The following is a 6,913-nucleotide window of genomic DNA, read 5'->3' on the forward strand; positions in this document are numbered from 1 at the left end:
GGCTCACCCACCTCTGCTCTGAGTGATCCAGAGCTGCTGGGCCACACACAGCAGGCTCAGGCCAAGCTGCTCGTTTGGCATCTATTTCTCCAGGTTTCTTTCTCCACAATGCCAGGCAGCACTTCCCTTAAGCACAGCCCTGTGCCCATGTGGTCACAGAGCTCTGGGGCACTGACTGAGCATTCATGGAGTAAGTCAAACCCATGGATTTACAGGAGACTCCATGGGAAAAAATTCTGGGATGTCCTTTATTCTGAGACAGGGAAACCCAGGCCCACACAACTGCAAATATCGTTTTTGCTCTAGACCTTAAACATCAGAAGAAGAGCACAGGACCAGAGGAGGTCAAAAGCAGGTCTCCTATGGGACTTCACAGCAGACACACTCTGCTGAAGGGAATGGCTGCAGCACACTGTCCCTTAGTTGTGCCTTTCCCTGAGGTGTTCCCAATGCCCCTCTCCAGGACAATCCTTAACCACTTTGTTCCATGTCTCCTGCTGCCAATTTCCTGCTCAACAGCCCACCTTGGTCACCTACCCCTTTGGACTGTGCTTTCTACTGAGCCCATCCTGCCAGAAAAGCAGCTTTAAACACACCTCTAAGTAGGCACTGATCCAGATAAAGCACATCCATTGCTCTCTGCCCAGGGCCAGTCCCCTGCACATCTGGCGGCCTGCATAATCTAACACCCTGTAAGGGTCCAACACATTCTTCCAGCCCAAAGCAGGAATGCAATTTGTTTTGCTAAATCTGAAGTAATTCCTGCACATCCTTGGCCTTCAAAGGCCAACACTGCCACTCTGGAGGGAATCCTGTGACCCCAAGCATTTGATAGTGACCACACCAAAGCTAGAGGAGGCTCTCTCAGCAGGAGAATGGCAAATGGCAATGTTGTGCCTTTGTGTCCCCAGCCTTCCCCCATTAGCAATGGCAGCTACACTCCAGCACAGCCCAGCAGCTTCAGCAGAGGTTATTTGTGTTGCTCTGTGCACACCAGGACTCCCAGTCCACCCCTTCCAGCAGTTTGCAATGACAACAGCACCTGGACACTGAGCTGTTTTGCTGGAGGCAAGCCTGTCACAAGCACACACCCCCTTCAAACTTCATGTTCAACAGAAAGGAAAAGAGCAGGAAAAGGCTACCTTTGGACCAGTCTCACTCCTGTCTGGAAATGGGCCAATTCTGGGCAGAATACTCCCCCCAGTACTGGCCTCCTTCTTCCTGCTGGGAGTCTTCTCCCTCTGGAACTTAGAGGGAAGCAGCTGAAAGGCAAAAATACACCAGCTAGAGCCTCAGAGATGGCTTGTTCAGAAAGGCTTTTCTTGAACAAGTGGCACTGGTGAATAACTTGTGATCACAGCCACTAGGACAGTCCTGGGAGCCCTGGAAGTTTCCTGCTGAAATCCTTAGCATCAGTAAATTAATAATACAGAGTGCAATACACACACTCCAGCCACATGGCTCCGTCCCATTGGCTTCTCCAGGACAGGATGGGACATGGTTGGGGATTTCTGCTCTTTGGGCATTTGTTTCCTCTTACATTTCCTTGGACTGAGGCAGCGACCTTTCCAGAGAATGGGCAGGAGCTCTCAGAACTGCCTGAACTCCATCCCTGCACAACACTCAGAACTCACAGCAAGGAGATATTGCTGCTGGCTGAGTCCAACAGATGCAAGAAAACAAAGCTGTACCAAGAGGGAGGTGCACAGGAATGTGTCCAGGTTTTGGTTCTCCCTGTTAAATTGCTTTCTCTGTCTGGGCTGACAGAGCCCTCCACAGAAGAAAACAGAGGGATCTCCTTGACAGAGCCTCAGCACTGGGGCATCTTCAGCCAAGGGAGCTCCAGACAGAAAGGGACCTTTGTGGCCCTGGCTCCAGTGCTGCCTGCAGGGCTGGATCTGTGCCCACACAGCAGCTGGGAGAGAACAGCTGCTTTGGAAGCTCTTCCAGCTGGGAACAGCCATGGCTCCCAAGGCTTTGGGCAGAGTTTGAGGTTTCCTCCCCGACATGCCCGGGTGGCCAAGGGCAGGATGGTCAGAGCAGCACAGGTGAGTGCCCAGTCTGACAGAAGGAATTCCTGTGGCAAAAGGAAAGGGACAGAACACGTGCTCAGGGCTTCAGCTGTACATTGGTTTCACTTGGCTCCACTGGCACAGCCAGGCAAGACACAACTGAAGCATCCCACAGTGTTCCCTGCTGCACCAGGACAGCCCCCAGCAACAGGAGCACGGCACAGAGGGCTGGGGAGGGGCTCTGCAGCTTCACAGCGCTGCTGGACAACAGGGCCAGGGAGAGCAGGGACACCAGGGCAGGTGCCAGCCTTAACACAGCCCCAGTGGCCACTCACAGTGTCTGGCTTCAGCCTTTCCCTGAGCAAAAGACGAGGTGGTGGTGTCTTCTTGGGCAATCCAGACGCCATCTCCAAGGGATGATGTCACAGAGGGAGACAGTGCCTCAACAAAACTGGAAGGAGCAACAACGGAACTCTGAAAATCCACAACCCAATCCATGGCAGTTTCAAGGCATATACTGGTGCTAAACAATTTGATATGATTTGAAAGTAGCTGAGTGCTTGTTTGGCATAAATAGCTGGTATTGTTAGGCCTCTAGTTGGACTTTATTTGAGCTATATGGCTGCCTTGTGCAATTTAAATATGGATTGTACTGAAACCTGGAGCTCAGAAGATGAATATTAAGAATAGTTGGAACAGACAAAGCTGTAGCTTAAATATTACTTAAAAATAGCTAGAGTGGGCCTCCTCTTCTTTAGGCTAAAGCACCCCTGCTCTCTCAGCTGCTTCTCACAGGACTTGGGAGAGACTGAAATGTAATGGCTAATGGCTTAAATCTTGTTAGGAAGGACTTTTTGCCCATTCTGACAAAACTGAATCAAGAATCTGCCACCACTGAAGCCCACCCCTCCCTGAAAATGCCTCCTTATTCAAACTTGGGACTGTGAGTTAAGCCACCTAAGGGAACTTGAGACAAGATCAAGGAGACACTATTGTCCTCCTAGCTCAGGTCTGGGGAGAACTAAACAAGGCTAATTGAGAAAAATGTATCCACAACCAAGCCAAACCCAGCAGCTCTCCTGAAAATCAGCTCTCTCTGCCTTCAGGCTGGGGAAGTCATAGCTACAGACTCATCTGCTGAGGCCAGCTTTGCACACAAACCTCCCATCAACACAGGGGGAAGGAGGAAATTTTGGGCTTGTGGCACAACCTCTGGTAAGGGGCAGTGGACACCCATCCTCCCTCAGACAAACTGGCTCAGCTCTAAAACCCCCCAGCCCCAGAAGGCCACATCCAGGGGACATTCCCATCAGGGGCAGCTGACGGGGTGTCAGAACCCATCAAAGACCTCCAGAGTGCCCCCAGAGCCATTCCTGAGGCCTTGCACCAGGTGACTGCATGGCATGCAAAGGAACACAACAGATCTGAAAATCCACAACCCAATTCACAGCAGGCTCAAAAGGATATACTGGTGCTAAAGATTTTATCTTATTTGAAAGTAGCAAGAGACAGAGTCCAACTTGCCCCACCCCAGGCAGGAACCTGGGCAGTCCCACCTTGCCCAAATCTGCATGAATCCATTGGAGTCTCATGTTTTGTGACACCTCACCACAGAGAAGACCAGAAGAGTATTTCATGGAATGCCAGTGAGATCCATGCAATGGTGATACTTTCTACTTTCTATTTAATCTGTCACTCTCTTTCTCTCCCCCTCCCCAACTCCCTTCTCTATTTCTCTCTCTCTCTCTTCCTCACATTTGCTGTTACATCAAATCCAGACAATTGACTTTGGCATATGGTCCTGTTTGCACCTTAATTCAGGAGCATCTCCCTAATAATTTTAAGAACCAGACCATAACAACCCACAGACACCTGAGTAGAACTCATTCACCTTTAAGCAGTTTAAGTCATCACTATAGGGAAAAAAAATGCCTATAGACTACTACATTTAGGAAATTCTGCATTTCTTCAGTGGAAAAAAAGCACCATCAGTAGACCATATATCGTTCATCTATTCAGCTGCACATTATCCCATCCTCTGTTTCCTTTTGGAATTCTCTTTCAGAGCACAGATGGGACAAAACAAAAAAGCACAATCAATCTTTACCTTCAAATGAAATTCAGGACTCCTCGCTGGCAGAGACCAAAGCTCTGCGAGTCCAGGGATGGCTGGCAGAGACAATCTCTGTGAAAAAGTCACCGAGCGAATCGCTGAGTGCAGCCGTTGCAGGAGCCCAGGCTGCGAACAACCAGCCCGGAGCGCGCTCTGCGGCAACTGAGGCGGCGGCGCCGTCACAGCCGCTGTGGCCGCGCCCGCGGTTCCCCGGCAACCGCAGCACCCGATTGTCGGGGCCGGGCCGGGGGCGGTGACGCCGGGCGGGCCTCGGTCCCCGCTCCTTCCAGCCCTGGTGCCCCCTCGGTCCCCGGCCGGAGGGGGAGGAATCCGCTCCGGGGCCCGGAACGTGACGGGCCACAGCGGCAGCGCTCGATATCGCCGGGGCCTCGGCCCCAGCTCCGGGCTGCTCCTGCACAAGGAAGGCGCGGCCGGGGGGGAACCCAGGCTCTCGACACTTCCCATAAGTGTCTAAAATCATGCACTTCAATTAAAACAGTGAGATGACTGCACAGAAAGAAGGAGTGTTCAGCCTTGAAGTGGAGGGAGAAGCAAAGGCTCTGATCTGTCTGTCCAAGTGGCTCGACTTTGTATTCAGTTCCCTTCAATCCCGTGTCTCAGATCTTTGCCCTTCCGTGCAGCAATGCACACTAGAACAGCACAGAGGGGGAAGCATGTCCAAGTGGCTGGTAATGATTTTAGTCGGGGGAAGGGAGAAAAGGACAATTTCTTCTGCAAAATCATATCTATTCTTGCTTTTCCTGTGCACTTCAGAAGAACCTGAGAACCTCCTGGACAGTCACTAGAAAGACTGTCTGGATACCTGATGCTTAAAGCAACTGTTTTTACAGAACATTGTGGTTACTTGACTGACACAGGGATATTCCACACAATTTCTTTTGAGATCTACTAAAAGCAGATCTAGAATGCTACTTGAAGTCATCTTCCCAGGGCTGACAGACTCTCAGATTCTGAAAACCTCTATGGTTGACAGTATGAAGAAATATTATGAGTGTTGTCATTCTAGTATGGAGGCAACTGAGGTGGTGTTAGAAAAGCTATGGAAAGAGCTGAATTTCCTTCAAACATAAAGTAAGAAACAGGGAATCCATCAGACTTGATGACTGCATGGCAAGAGCCATAAAACCTTTTTATAATTATCTGAGCAGTGAAGATGGCAGTGCCCTGGTCCCTTTCCCAGCTGAAGAAACAGTTAATTTTTCAGCAGCTGGATAAGGATTACTTCCTGCATTTGCTTCCTCCCATTCCAAACTTCAAGCCAAACAAGCACCTGTCAGCATACACTGCCTATTGACCCAAATGATTTGAAGATGTTAGTTAGTGGCTTTATCCTTGTACCTTACAAGGATCTACCTCTTACCATCCCTTGGTTTCTTGTCTTTTATTTTGGAAAGCAGAGCTTTCATTGTTCCACCAGTCTCAATCATGTCCTGAAAGACATAAAAAAGGAAATGATCTTTCAGGTTGGAAAGGAAACCAGACTGTCAGTGGATGAAATGAGAGCATACCAACCTGGCAGCAGAGTAAGATACTTTATTTTATGCAGTATGTATTAATTTGAAAAGAAGGGGGAAAAAAATCCATGTCATTGCATGCCTCCTTCAGTCATTACCTACCTCTACTACTAAAACATTCTCTAGGAGAGGGGAGGTTATATATATATATATATATATATATATATATATATATATATATATATATATATATATATATATATATATATAAAATATCCACCATTTGGGGTAGATCAGTAAATCAGTTCCCACAGCCATACAATCCTGAGCATTTCATGCACCCAAATATTAAAATTACAGGTTTGAATGTCTAGCAATTACAAATTACTTCAACTTCTTTTTCTAGCTTATAGAAAATCTGGGTTTACAGGAAACTAGAATACTTCCTACAATACAGATGCCTCCATTCTCTGCACATCTGTAACTCAGGCTGATCTACAATACTGATAAAAGTTGCAGGTTGTCGTTTCACACAAATTCAACGTTTTTTCCTGGGTTTTTTGCTCACATTGAACTTATCTTAAGGCTTTACTTTTGCTTGCTCCTTAAACTCTGGAAAGATGTGATTAGTTTTATCCCATTTCGGTAAGTAGGCCAACCTCATCATGCTGTTTTTCAATTGAGTTTATTCTGTGTAAAATTACTTTTGCTTTCTTCCAGCTATCTTGCAGACATCTTTTTCTGTCTTGCATATCCAATTCTTCTGCACTGTTCACATTTAATGAGTTATCATATCATTTCAGAGCAACTGTTCAGCTTTATAAAATATAAAACAACATTAATAAAAAAAATTTTATCATGTAAACACAACATTTAAGAAGCATTTATTACATTTTTGTATGCTAAGGGACAGCCCCAATAATTTAATGCAAAATTACAATTTTTATAAAACTAAGATTTCTACATAAATGTTAACACACTTGAAATATAAGCTGCTGTTACAAGAGGTGAACTTGCAATTAGAGTTCCTACAAACTGTTTCCACAATGATGCTGTGAAAGAAAAAAAAGCTTTTTCATTGAATTAACTCTGGGTTCTTCACCAGTACGAGTCACTGCTTTTTTAAAAAAACAACTCCACAGTAATGGACACGACAAATCTCCACACCTCAATCTGACACAAACCTCTCTGTTGTGCTTGCAGCACAGAAATGGAGATACAGGTTTGTTTTTTCCTAATTAGCAACTGCACACCCTCCACGCTCTAGAGATTAGAGGACAAGGTCTCTCTGCTTCATGGGAGGGATTGTACAG

The sequence above is a fragment of the Haemorhous mexicanus genome, chromosome 16, assembly GCF_027477595.1.
Source record: "Haemorhous mexicanus isolate bHaeMex1 chromosome 16, bHaeMex1.pri, whole genome shotgun sequence".
In the NCBI taxonomy this organism is placed as follows: Eukaryota; Metazoa; Chordata; class Aves; order Passeriformes; family Fringillidae; genus Haemorhous; species Haemorhous mexicanus.